At 39.5% G+C, this 14760-nt stretch overlaps 1 long non-coding RNA gene across 1 annotated transcript in view; it reads left to right on the top strand.

Annotated features, from left to right (window-relative positions):
* The window catches only part of LOC120323093, a 37332-nt gene extending 27088 nt beyond the window's left edge, over nucleotides 1-10244 (top strand). Inside the window, exons 4-7 of the long non-coding RNA XR_005563238.1 lie at nucleotides 1093-1171; nucleotides 1253-1441; nucleotides 1767-2680; nucleotides 5870-10244. This is a non-coding gene — a long non-coding RNA (uncharacterized LOC120323093). The remainder of the gene's footprint in view (nucleotides 1-1092; nucleotides 1172-1252; nucleotides 1442-1766; nucleotides 2681-5869) is intronic.
* Nucleotides 10245-14760: the final 4516 nt, after the last annotated feature.

Raw genomic sequence — 14760 nt, 5'->3', positions numbered from 1 at the left:
TCTTTAACTTCATGGCATCTTGTTTCATGGTGTGTTTTATGTTTGTTACTAATTTAAACTAATTTAGGTGAAGCTGTTCTTGTCCTAGACTTGTATCAAAGTACCATGTCTTTCAGGACTGTCTGTGATGTAAATTTGTGGGCAATTCAGCTAAATCAGCACTAGAAGAACTTTTATGCACACGCTTGGGGGTAAGATATTTAATAGAAAAGTTGTTACCATAAAAATCACATGTTAATTCAGGAGGGGATTTTGGTTTTCCTATCTTAAACAGCAAAAATTTTGAAGAGATAGATTACTCTCCCCATTATGCTGAGTGCCTCCACCAGCTGTGATTGACAAGGACTTCTAAACTAAGGTTTAAGTTAAGGTTTAGGTGCTTGCTTGAAACCTGTCACATATTTTAAAGTACTTTTGTAACAACAGACGCTGTTCTGAATTAGGACTGAAAAACGTTTCATACAAATAAAAGAGATGTCATTTTTGCAGTATTGACTAAACATATATGTGTTATCAACACGTGAAAAGTGCTTACTTTTGGAAAATGTTTACAACACAAATAACTGTTTTTTTCATTTGAGTTCTCTAACTATATAATGAGGGCAGTATTTAGAGTTTAAAAAGAACAGCTGTAGTTACAATTGTTCACTTTTTGTTAGTATATAGGAAACAAAATATTAATTTTTAGTCTGGTCTAACTGGTAGTATCACTTTAAGCTACAATATTCAAATGTTGAAATGTTGGCATTTAGTACTTAGCATGTTGCTTTTCCCCTTTCCATAAACCGAAGGCAGAAAACAAATTAAACAGACATAAGTAAACACAAAAACATCACACAATGTTTTGGGGTTTTTATACAAAGTGCAGTGTCACTGTAGTTCTCATGGAGATCTTTTCTGGGGTATCAAATTCCCATCCCTATACTGGAGGTAATTTTCAAAATGGGGATGCTGGCAAAGAAATACCGGATCAATTTTCACACTCTGTGCCATTTGTTTAGGATCAGAAGCCACCTAACAACCTGGGGAACTGTAAAGCAGTTGGTAAACATTTCTCGCTTTTTATACCTTGTTTCTTCCTTCTCCCTGTAGCCTCACCATCCAGGCACGGCATAGGAATGGGAGCAGAGTAAATTGCTCGGATGCTGCTGCTGCCTGACTGCATATCGAGGTGAGATTGGTGTGATACTGCGGAAAAGTGCTGTTGTTTGTTGTTGACAGAATCTGCCAGAGAGTGATTGCTTCTGCCCAGGGATCTGTGAGGAGCTGCAGGAAGGGTAGAAGCACTCCCTTTATCAGCTTCGGGTAAGATAAGAGTGGAGCCAACAGAAGTGCTGGTCCTGAGCATTTCAATCAAGCCCTGTGTACACAGGAGATGGCTAAACATTAATTAGGGGTCTTCAGCTGTGAGTTCTGACAGCAGATCAAGTAGCCTCTACGGGTAAGTGTGGTAGGAAAATGTGGTGCTATTTTATTAGTTCTCATTTTTTATTATTTATTTTTTAATTATTTGTATTTAATTTTTATTATTGTTATTATTTTTATTATTGTTATTATTATTGTTATTATTTTTTATTTTTTTTATTAGTTCTCATAATTATTCTCATGCTCACCCAGGGAACTGTGGGTCTGTGGCACTCTCCTGACACTCAAATGAACCACTACACTGAGACATGAAGTGTGGATAATGCTTTTTTTTTTTGTTTTGGTATATTACTTTTTCATACCAACTGTATTCCTGTGTAAATATTCCGTATTTCTTAAAGCTTCAGGATCAACAGATGCCTAAGGACTGGAACATTGGAAAAATCAGAAGCAAGGATGAAGAAAACGTGAATGTCTTTAGCTTTCTGAGAACTGTTCTGAAAGACCCTTCTGGATTAGCTCAACTATAGTCAGTGCAGCCAAGATATCTGCTGACTAGAAAGCTTTAGGTTCCAAAATTCCATCTTAGGGTTAGGACTAGATCTCTAACCACACTGAGCAGTGTTAAATCAGTTATGCAGAACATTATGGAAAATAATGAAAAGCAATGAACACCTCCCCCCCACCGGGGCATTTATTGAAATATTGGAAATATAGAATTTTATGAACAAAACCTCTCAGTCAGGGTGACACAGAGTTTTCTGAGGAAAGGGCAGACCCTAGGCAATCTAGACTGGGACCTCTCAGAATATGCTTTTAACTCATAAAATGTTAAGAATACTTGATGGAAAGACCTAATACTAGCCAGCCTGAGATTTTTATTTGTTTTTGTGGTCTACAGCTTGCTATAAGGATTTGTGACAGCTACTCTTGCTTTCTGAAGACTGTGCAGAACTTCAGCACAGTTGGGTGGAATGATTTTTATGGTGTCACAGAACTATTCTCAACAGACACTGGTTAATCCAGTGTCTATAGGAATTTCCTATAGGAATTTCCTATAGGATCATGTGGAGGTTGCTGTTGTTGCCTCTCCATTTCCACATATGAATGGACAGGATAAATAACCCAAACAGCTTTTCTTCACTCCAGGTTAAGGGTGGCTTACATTGGTTTATTTGGAATCAGCCACTACCTGACTTGAGGAAGTGACATAGAGGAAAATGAGAGAATCCATACAGTGACTGGCACCATTATAACTAATGTCACAGGTCCAGGATCAGCTTAAACAGGATAAATGGCTGCTGCTGCTAAAAGGGTGAGTCTCAGGCTGTCTTACACCATGGGTTATCTGTTTGTATTGTCTCCCTCACACTGTCATTGCTGTTTGTGCATCCATGAATGAGATGAGGCAGGGAGTTTATCTGAATGAAAAACTCAGCTTGGAAAAGGGAAAAAAAATAAATTATTTTTCAGCTGAATTAGTTCACTGATGTGTATTTGCCTCGTGAGCTCCAGGGCTGGCAGAAACAGAAGGCAGGGATAAGCAGCCATGGCTGTGTGACAAGCAGCCCCTTTCTGTGGCAGAGCTAATTTATGCCAGATTAAATTGACTGTGGAATCTGTAAATAGATTTCAGTTCCTATATTTATATTGTTCTTCCCTTCCCCAGGAAATAAACCACAGGTAATATATCCACATGATAATGATGCCACCTTCAATGCTTTCATCCTATTAACATTATATACAGTGGAGTAGAGCAGTCATCCCACATCTCTCTGACAACATATGGATGAAGTTTAGTACAAATGAGATGGGAGCAATATTACCAAACGGAAGGAAACAGCTACAGCACTCCCTTGGAAAGGAAACCTTACACAGATGTCATACAAAGATGTAATGCTCTGTTACGGCCTGACACAAAGTTGTAGAATAAACCCAGGCTCGTAACAGAGCATTCTGAAGGTTTTTCTTTCTCTGAGTCCAATGGTTAGTCATTAAAGAAGATTAAAAAAATCAATATGATGATGTAAATGTTTTGTAATGAAAATGGAAGTAGTACATGTGTACAGAAAAAAAGAAAATTAAAAAAAAATCTGCCAATGTACATGGGAAGTGATAAAATCCCAATTATCTTCCTCTGAGGGAAAGGTCTTTTGGCAAATGAATAAATGCTAACACCAAAAGACTTCAAGATTGAAACTTTTATGCTTCTTTTTTGAATATCTATTTTTGGTATTTTATTGAAGAAAAAGAAAGTACTGAGGGAAATTTTGCACAATTATTTATTTTGAAGTTTGAAAAAATGAAGCTTCTGACTACCATGGGCTCTGCCGAGAGCCAGGAATTATTTTTGTGATGTTAGTGGTGCTGTGCTCTACATTTTTGGCTGAATGCACTTCTCTTCATAATGCTATCAGGTGTGTGTTTTTATCTTGTCCACCATCCAGAAAGTTGTCTCAACACTTCAGGTTTAGGAATGAGCTCTTTTTTGGCTGCAGTCTTGTAGTGTCTTATTACGGGGCCCATTTGTGGGCCCAGCATTAGTGCAGTCATGCACTCAAACTGTATTTCTCTTGCAAAATTACCTTAGAGGCATCTACCTAGAAATCTATCTTTACCATACACAAAACACAATTGCTGGAGTTTAAATGGCTTGTTTTGACCTGGCTCAGCAGTCTTGTCTGGTGCTGTCAGCTGAAACCAGAGTGAAATTTTTACCCAGCCAAGTGATTCACTCTGGCAGTAAAGGCAGAAGCAATTCAAACGTTGAATAGCTGTCAGGTGTTTGTTTCCCCACTGTTTTCATTTGGAAGCACTGCAGTGTGGCTCAGCCCTTTTTTAACAGTGCTGCAGCAGGATATGACCCCAGAAAGTTTTCCGGGTTTATACAACAAGATACAAATTAGGAATTTCATGACAGCCTGGAAGGATTCCCAGAAGAAGAAGTGGGGATCCCACAGCCTAATTCCAGGGATGGGGATACGTATCCCAGGGGGCTGTGAATGGAAAACCCTGCATAGATCCTGCGTTTGACCTTCAAGCTGTCCAAGGACGCTGGCATTGCTTTAAGATGAAGTTACATATTAAAACTGAGCCAGTGTTAGAAGGTTAATTCCCAAGTCAAGCATATGCTGAGGTTTGCATTGGCTTTAGTGGCATTTGACCTCTTATGGAGATGAATCCATTTGTTAACCTGGAATAAACCTACATGTCTTTTTTCTGATCTAGTTTTCTGGCTTATGAATTGAAGCACCCGAGCAAGAGGTCCAGTGGGGGTGAGGGGGTGAGGGAATGTGTGGCAAAGAGCAAGACACTGAAGGCAGGGCACCTTTCCATGTGTTGTGAGCTGTCAGATTATCCTAAAGGATCCTTGGTGTCTTGCTTCATCCTTCTTTTCCCCCCTACTTGTCTGCATAAGCAGCATGATGCACACACATAGAAAAGCCACCTTGCACAACTGGGTATCACTGATGAGATATGTGTGAGAAGTATGTACACCAGACACAGGACATATGTTTGGGAAAAGCTGCAAAGCCAAATTTCAGTATCTTCATCCAAGCATTGCCATACTGAAATGCAATTGTGAAAAGTTTCTAGACTGTGAGTGTTAGGGACAGTCTGTGAACCAACTTCTGAGAGTACAAAAAAATCCCACGATAAGGAACAAACTAGAAATCCCATAAGCAAAGTCTGGAATACAAAGGGTTATTTTAAGGTCACTCATGGAATTCCAGAAGAAAATGAGCCATCTCTATTTCAGCAATGGTTGACTCCAGTGTGCTGGAGGGCTCTGTGCTGGCAGCAGAATTAATGTGGGGGAAAGCAAAAGTGGGATCTGTTCAGACTTTAAGTCATGCTCTTAAAGACAGAGCACATCTCACCATACATTTAACTTGAGGATTAGCCTTCTGGCATCACTTTTCCCTCTTGGTTTGGGCAGAGTGGTTACAAATTTAAAGAAAAGTGACTGGTGCAGGTCCGTAGTCTGTTACTGAATGCAAACAGTAAAGTTTTCTCTTTTTTTTTTCAAACATGGCTGTATGGTGAGAGGGAACAGCTATGAGTGACATAATTAGTGATGGCAAACTCTGCTTGATGGCATTTGTTGAGAGTGGATAGATGCATTGTGCAAACCCAATTTTCTGGCTACTCTTCAAGTTAAGAATGTAATACTGGCGTGGTGGTGCCATTGGTTGTGGCATGACCATGGCTGGTATAATTCTCTGATGGCAAGAGGGCAGAAATTGTCTGGGTCACCTAACAAGGCATACTGTGAGCAGTTATACTAATGATGCCATTGCTATGACATCAAATGTTCTGAGGAGGTATTTCTGGAACCCAGGAATGGTAAATTGAGAGAAGATTTTTCTGGAACACAGTTTTTCTTGGTAATAAGGATTATGAAGGGCACAAGGCAGGATGCCAGCTGCATTTTCACATTGTGATTTACACATGTATATTAGCGCAAATGTAACCTTTCTTGTCTTTTTTTTTTTTTTTTCAGAGAAGCTGATTTTTGTGGCTTCCTGCCTTACTTCTCCTCTCACAGACTTGTTTCCTCAGTTGTGCTGCCTGAATCATTCAGATCATCATTCATAGAAGAGAGAAAAGATTAAAGTTTCGAACTACTTAATTTAAATTTGGTCCTTTTACAGATCAAACATAGAGGGCAGCATTGCAAAAAGGTTGAATTAATATGACCATATTTAAATGAAACTTTCATCCATGTGCTTAGCTAGTCTGAATATGGCATACCTGAATGACTGAAGAAGAACACAGAACTTCTGTAAATGTGGTGATTTTTCAGTAGTGTTTGCTTGTAAACATCTTTAGGGGCAAAAAAAAAAAAAAGAGGATATTGAGCCAGTTTAATAGATTATCATGACATCCTGAGTCTCCAAGAGACATAGAGGCCTGAAATGAGAACACAGTGTGTGTGCATTTTGTTAATGTAGTTTTGCGTGGTTAAAGATGAAAAAGAAATAGCTGGGGGAATTCTAGTGAGCAGTAAACTTTATCCTAGGCAATGACAGTGAGAAAATATCTGTGAATTTGGGATGACTTTACAGCTTGAGATGAGTATGTGTTTAACATTTATGGTGAAACTTGGCCTGGCTTAATTCATTTCTACTGGTGCGTAATGGTTGCCCTGGGAACACTTATAAACTTCCTCTTTAAGTGAAAATCTACCATCTTCTCTGTTAAATCTTCCTGTTTTTACAGGAGCACAGATTTCCAGGTGCCTGGGATAGTTTATCATTTGGAAAACTGCCCTTCGTTCCTGCACATAAAAATTGACAAGACAAAAATGCTTTTCTTCTCTGAGTAAACTGTGCTGATGTTTCTCCAGTGATACAAAATTTCTTCCTCAGTCCCTCCTCTGGTTATGTGTGTATTTGTAATAGATTAAATCTGTTCAGCACAACAGATTCTATTCTACTCACAAGAGTAAAGCCACAGACATCTGTGGGAGAGAAACACAATCCCTGATCTAGGTGAAGGAACTAAATCATGATGATACACCCTCTGATACATGGAAGGGTTGTATTAGCTGGGGACAGTGCTTGAGCAGCTGGGGCTGATCCCACTGAAGCACCCCTGCCCACCAATCCCACAGTGATAAATCTGTATTACATGCCTGTGTCTGATGTGCTCATATCAAAATTATGGTTGCCATCTACAAACCACGGCAAAACATCTGGCAAGAGAATTTGCAGCTTAGGTGCAGAGCTACAGTAAGGAATATTTACTCCAGCATTCCTCTCTGGGATGTATTTTAGCACCCACATAATGATCTGATCCAATGCCCACATATACATGCCTGACCTTGAGTGATTATACAATGATAATTTTATGTGTCTTGTCTTTGCTGCCATTTTATTCTGAAGGAACTGCCTCCAGTTAAGCTTTTGTTTTCCCTAAAAGTACCACAACTAAGTTAACACTGCTGTGTTAACTCTTTAGGCACTGGCTGGAGTTCTGCAGAGCTGAGTTTGAATCACAAGGATGGGCCAGTTCTTTAGCCCTGTGTTGGAATCAGAGTTAGTGTGCCTAGAGTAACTCCATGCTTGATAGTTTGACAAGGGAGAAGTGGGGAAGTGAACAGCTACTTGTCAAAGCAGTGAACTACCAACTGCCTCTACTACTTGACAAGCCTGGTCTTCAGCGTGGTTGTTTTTCTTCCTCTTGGGCTGAATCTCTCTATTCTCTCTCTCTCCAGTCTTGCCCCAACCAACCAACCAAAAACCCAATCAAAAAACCGCCCACCAACCCCAAACCTCAAACAGCAGTCTTTACATCTCTCTGAAGGAAAGTGATCTGTAAAATTAAGGCACACAGATGCTTTTTGTTGACACCTAACTATAAGTCCCACTTCAGTAACAAGATATAATCTGCAACTGCTTTGAAGATGTTGAAATTTAAGAACAGTAAGAACTTTGAGCTAAAGACAGAACTAAATTGTTAAGGAAGCTTTTGATTCCAGCAGGAGCAACTACAAACTAAAATGTTTCCTGCCTTACCAAGAAGTTTGTGACATTGGGGATGAATGGGATGTTCCTTCATTGCAGCTTTAACACACTTCCTCACCTGAGACTCACTTGTTTCCTGTCCAAGGGGATGCTCAGAACCATTCTGGGAGATCTGAGAGAAACAAGGAAATAGTGCCAGAAGCAATGACAGAAAAAAAAGGAGTGGATGACCACACTGGACATTTTGGAAGTAGCTCACAGGAGTCTTCAAATACCTGCTCACCTTGAACTCATTCTTTCAATTTACTGGGAAAGAAGATTAATGTAAGCCTTTCAATGCTACCATTTTAATGCTGTGTACCCCTCATCCCAGTTATCCTCTCCTGGGTGTTCCCACATTTCTCAGGGCAGGCAGATGTTGGTGTGTGCCTGTGCTTGCTGGAGCTCAGGGTGAGCAGGAGTTCTCAGTGCACAGAATCACCCTGTGCCTTGTCTCTCTAGCTCTTCATTAGCAGCTGACAGTTCTGCAGCATTAGGAGGTTTGGGGAGGCATCTCTAACCCTCTGCAGATCAAAGGACCCAGAGCAATATCTCATTTTATATGAAACAGCTCTTTCAATGATCCGTGCCACATCTGTTCCCTTACATCCACTCTGTCACATTCCAGCTAACAGGAGACTTTTACATATATTTACATTAACGAGACAGAACGCCAAGCATACTCAGAAAATATTTTGAGGGATTTAGTATTACAGCGTTCCCCTGAAGGGTTTTTTCCTTCTGCTTTACTGACTTTGCATATCTCCCTTCTCCTCCAGCTGTGAAAAGACTCCCTGTGCATAGATTGCCATCTCAGAAAGTCTCAGTCTAGCAACTCTTAGTACTGGCTTGTAATATTAGACAATAAGAGTCATCTGATGAAGAAATTGCACTTTAAAAAAAAAAGAAAAAAAGGCAAATCACATGGTCTATGTACCACTTCAGTGATGAGTAGAAAGAGAATGGAAAATAGTATATGTTCCAAGGTGACAAAACATGTAATCTGTAGGTAGTACTATTACATGCACTGGATATAGTTCATTTGTCTGTTTTACGTGAGGGACTGGAAGTGAGCTTCAAGTTGTCTGTAAAGGAGTGATCAGCCTGAGCATGAAAAGACTCCACCCTAGAGATCAGTAAAACTTTGAGCTACATCCTCCTGGCTTCTACTCCAGCTTAACTTTCTGTCTTGTACAGAGACACCTGCCTGTGAATTTTTTACCAAAAAAAAAAAAAACAGGAGGTAGATGCATAAAAGATTTGGCAACAGAGCTTATTTTTCAGTTAGATCACTTTCTCCCATCTGATTTACAGCATAGCTTCCCAAATACTTGAGTAGCCTGAGAGGAAGGTGAAGCATGCTGTGGAGATTAAAGGAAGGAGAAGAGGAAATGGGAATATTTTTAGTTTTCCTGAAAGGAAAATCAAACTTCTAGTAGGGAGTAGAGGACAGGAAAATCTCAACCATCTTGAAAAATGGTCTGTTGTCAAAAAATAAAAAAAAGGAGTGGCTTTATTTTTTAAAAACCAGAGTCCTACTGTCAGTGTAGCTTAGTCTGTGTTTTCATTCTCTCAGAAATTATGTCCATTCCCAAGCGTCCATTTAGCAAAAAAAAAGACTCATTTTTGGATACAAAGGGAGAAAAATAAAGTGCTCTGTGTTTATGCCAGGTTGAATTTCTGGGTTTGCATAGAGATAGCTTCAGGCAACCATTCCCCAAGTCTGGCAATAAGCATGCAATCCTGTAACTGTGGCTTTTTGGAAATGTGACAAATTGGAGAGGGCCTAATTTCCAAATGAGATGCTGTGGAAATGTGTTGTTTTGACAGAGTATTGTTCAGGAACAGGGACTCACCTTCAAAAAAGGAAAATAACTTGACAGTTGTAACTCTCAGCTGGGATCTGTGAGACCTAGGTTTGAATTCCTACTTTTTTGGATCTAGCTTAAGGAATGGACTGGGACTTTCACAAAAATCTAATTTTAGTGACCTAACCAAAAGACTATTAGTTATTTCAAAACCTGTCTCTGTTCATCTGTTTCTGCCTTCCTCTATTTTTTGTTTTTCAGATTCTTTTTCCTTTTTTTTAGACAATAATAATAATAAAAGAAAGAAGGTAAAGCCTTGGCTTTGTTCTGATGCAAAGCAGGAGTGTGTTTTACATCTCAACATTTTCAGGACAGGGAATCAATTTTCTGCACAGCTCTGTCTGGAATGTAATTATGGCAATTGTAATATCTTTAACTTTAATGCCTACTATTGATCCTGTTATTGACCAATGACTGCTTTTTATTGTGTAAATGCTGACAAAGAGACTGGTAAAAAATAACAGTTACCAGGTGGCATAAATTAATTTTTTAAATTTTCTGAATGGGGAAGGAAAGAAGGTTTTCAATGTTTTTGCAGCAAAAATCCAAACGTCTCCCATTCTCTTCCCAGTCCCCACTGTAACCTTACCCTTTCACTTGATTGCAAGTATTTTCTAACTCTCTACTCTCATGTTCACACTGGTGGCTAAGAAATCTGCCATGGCCTAAAAAGTGGGAACGGGGGACAATGTAAAGAAAAAAAAGTTCCATGTGCATTTTGGGATCAGAATGTAGGGGGGAAAAAAGCCTGTAAAGGACACTGTACTGACTGCAATGATTTCCATAATCAGTTTGGGTTTGTTTTTCAGATATTACAACAGAGTTAACTGTTTTACTGGAAGGCTGCAGAAATCAGGGGTGCAAAGGAGGTAGGATACTGTCTTTCAGGCTGTGTGTTTACACCTGACAGAAGTTCTTGGCTGCATCTGGGCCATTTCTGAGCTTCTTCATTTCTGATGTCGGAGCAGGTCTGCCATCCAGGGCACACGTATCCCAGCCCTGGGATTCCCTCTGTTTCAGCCTGCTCTGTGCACAATTAGATGGGTTATGGGCAGACTCTCTTTGTCAAAGCAACCTGGCAGGCTGGTTCTCCTGCACCATCAATGTGAGAAAGAAATTCTTTTTAGTCAAAGCAGAGCTTTTTAGCTGGGTTAGTCAAAGCTCATTCTTTCCACAGAAACCAACTGCAACTAAACTGTTGTGGGTTTTTATTTCACTCATTGTATTCTAGTAGAACTATCTAATGTCTTTTTAATAACTACCATTGCAACCTGTTAGTATTTGTGGCTGGAAGGGAAGGGCTTTGATGCAAGCAGGGTATTGCAATCACAATGAACCAAAGAGATGAAGGCTAGGTCACATCCAGGGACAAATTTCCAGAAAGGGTCTATATTTTTTTAGTTGCTCTCAGGTTGTTGCTGCTGCCAGTTCTTTCTTCTGGTTCCCACATGCAGGAGTGGGGAGGTGGAGGGAGGGTAAGGTTACAGTGGGGACTGGGAAGAGAATGGGAGACGTTTGGATTTTTGCTGCAAAAACATTGAAAACCTTCTTTCCTTCCCCATTCAGAAAATCTAAAAAATTAATTTATGCCACCTGGTAACTGTTATTTTTTACCAGTCTCTTTGTCAGCTTTAGGGCAGGTAAAGGATGTGCAGTTCTATCATCTAATTGGCTTGAAGAAGGTGGTCAAGGTTGTGCCCTCTTTATGCTGGGACTTCACCTTGGAATTATAATAGGCAGTGTTTTTGGAGAAAGCCAAGAATGATGCTCTGGGTACTGGGGATGCAGCTCCAGTGGGTGTCTGTAGTCAGCACACCTTAGGTTTTTACTTGCTGTACCATGAACATGACAAACTGTAAAAGCAAAAAAAGGCTCTGAGCTTTTGTGGTTCAGAAATGTGGTTTTTTTCTTGAAACCACCATGATAAATATAGGATGAAATAGTAATGAAAACTCACAGAAGCTGTTAGGGAAAAAAAGGGGGTGATGTTTGGTTGGAAGTTTAGAAAAAAAAGGCTTCAAGTAAAGCCTGCAGGCAATGAAAGGAAATCCCATGAGTTCCCTTTTCTGCAGAACCTCTGGATCGGAGTTAACCTCTGTTAACATCATAGTGCTTTCCGAAGGTGGAATTTTAAAACTAACTCCTGTTAATTAGTTTGTTTATTTTGCAGACTTCTGCTTCTTCACTCCCACCATGAAAGGTTTGTCAGTTGTGGTGACTGTTCTTGCATGTATGCTCACTGAGTTTTGCCATTATCGGCAGTAAAATAGTTTTGAAATACAGGTTCAGCTCAATTTTGCATTTAGATATTCGAAAGAGAGTAGAGAAAAAAAAAAGGCTCGAAGTTAGCACTTTTCGTTTAATTTTTTATTCCTTTTGAAAGTGTTGTTTGGACAAAACAAAAGGTGACAAATATCCTTAGGAAAGGCGGAAGAAGAAAATTTAAATATCTTGTTAGAAATTTGAAAAGCTTATATTTGAGTCCAGCCGTGAAACTCTGCTTTCACAGTGTACAGATTACTTGGATGTGCCCAGGGATATTTTCTTTTTCCCATCAGTGAAGTGAAGAGTGCAACAGAAACAAATTGCAAAGCCCTGGGAACTTCTTTGAAACCAGACTGCTGTTTTTTAGGCAACTGTGTTAGTGAAAAGTGAGCGCAAAGTGCAGGACAAAGAGAGATGTGGTTTGTACTTTCTTCTTGTTCCTTCATCTGTGAGACCACTTCTCCCAAGTGACAGTCTGAGCTGAGAGGGACCCCACCATGAACACAAAGACAGGAGGAAAGTAAGAGAGCTCTTGACCCTCGCACATCTTGCAAATGCTTTTCTTAGACCTTGAACCTCCCTCGTCTGTTCTGCCAAATCTTATCTGTAGAACTTGTCATTTATTGTAACAATCTTCACACTCAGTTTAAAAACCTGAATTCACCAGGTTGTCAGGTTCCCCACCCACACAGCTCAACACAGACAGTGCCTTGTAAAGCATTTTACTCCAAGCCTGAAAGGCTTCTCTGAAAGTGGGGACACCAAAAACTTCAGAGTTGATTGATAATATCTTCTTTTCCTAAATGAGTTCAAATTAGATGGATATAAAATGCACATTGCCTTGGGTAACCTCGTATTTATTGTGAGGTACAGACAGGGTCAGATGAAAATTATTACCTTATAGAATTGAAAATGTCTCTTTTTTTTTCATCAGAGGGCAGTGGACTTCATATTCACTGCATAATCAGGACAAGTATCTGTTCAATTACTGTGGAAGAATTACTTGAATGTCTCTTCTGGCCAATATTCCCTCAGCAGCTCATCTGTTGGGGCTACCAAGGTAGCTCCTGCCATGCATGGAGAAACATCCAAGATTTCCTTGGTGCAGTAAAAGACCTGAATATATTTCTGTTAAATGCCTGCATAAATAACAAAATCTGTACTAACAATACAAACAGATCTCGCTGGATCTGGGACCTGCCAGGGCTGCAAAAAGGAGAAGAAGCTGTAGCAACATTATTTAAAGCCACAGGAAAACAAAGTGTCTGCTTTGGACTTTTCTTTGTGGCCAGTCTTAAGGCAATGATTGGGTTCTTTTCATTTCTATAGGAACAGGATGAGACACTGTACAACTGTGAGACAAAAGGACAAATACTTGGCCCTTTTAAATAGTACCGAGCCTGGTACTGAGGGACTTCTGACACTCTACTTAATTTGCTCTTTTATGTGACACTTAGAGTTTAGAGAGCTTTCCCAGCTTAAATCTGCTTTTGTCAGATTCAAAATACTTGATCTGTGGGACGTTTATGCACCATCTCCTTTCATAATGTTTTATTGATAAGAATTATACCAGGATTTTAGACAGTAGGTGAGACACGAATTCTATCCCAAGGCAATTTAAACTCATGCCTTCTAGGTCTGGGGAGAATGTCCTCACCACCTAACTAAAGACTAAACTCAAAGCAGAGGGTGGGTTAATCTTGTAAACCAATATTTTGAAGCAATATTCCTATGTACTAAAAAGTCCCATGGGCTACAGAGAACTGGGGGGCATAAGTCTGTACTTGCTGTGAGGTGACAAATGTGTGTATTTTTATCTCAACTGTCTCCATGTAACTGAGGATGAAATCTGTAAATGGATATACTGGCAGCCCGGATCTCTGTGCTGTGTTGTTCTTAATTCTCTGGATTGTGTTGTTCTTAATCCTGCCTCAGAAAATTGAATTTCTGAATTTTTCATGTATTCATTTGGGTGGACTTAGAGCTTTTTGAGGGTCTCACTTAGTACTTGCTTTTTAAGGATAAGCATCAAACTTCTCGTAGAAGTAAACTCTTGGACTGTCCTTGAAATATGAAAAAACAGCACAGAAACTAGAAATTTATGAAACACTTGTTAATTCTGTGGGTGTAAGTGTTCAATGCTTCAAAAGGTCAAAGACTTAAGACTGTAATCAGCGTAATTTTCATATATTTTAAGACCCAAGTTCTGCTTCCTTTTCTGGATTTTCAGCCTAAGAGCTGAAATTAATGACATCTGTCTGGATTTATTATTTTGGTGTAATAGCTCAGATCTCTGAAAAAGTGATTGGAAGGGTGAAGTAGATAACCAGCTTGTTATTTATAACCTGCTTAAATTTATACGTTCTATAGGAAGGGTTTTTAGTTGCAGTAGAATTCAGCATTTGAGCCTTTGCCATTTTCAGTTCATTGCCTAACAGGGAGAAGGACTGAATTAATTATGATATGAATTATGGTATACAAAATTCAGGAGATGCAAAGGAAAAAAAAGGCAGTTTGAGCTGAAAAATGTTAGTATTTAACTACTAACCATTAAAAAAAAGGTTAAGATACATCACTGTGAAGCTGTCACAGTTCTTGAAAGTCATTTTAAGGACAATGCGACCATCAGGCACCATCAACATGGGTTCACAGTGGGAAAGTCCTGCCTAAATAATTTGATATCCTTCTACAATAAGGTCACTCACCTAATGGGTGAAAGGAAGGGGGTGGATGTAAATTGTCATGATTTTAGT

This window comes from Pipra filicauda, unplaced genomic scaffold (genome assembly GCF_003945595.2).
Source record: "Pipra filicauda isolate LSUMZ 115617 unplaced genomic scaffold, ASM394559v2 scaffold107_size2268652_pilon, whole genome shotgun sequence".
NCBI lineage: Eukaryota > Metazoa > Chordata > Aves > Passeriformes > Pipridae > Pipra > Pipra filicauda.
This window is presented reverse-complemented; position numbering and strand designations above follow the sequence as displayed.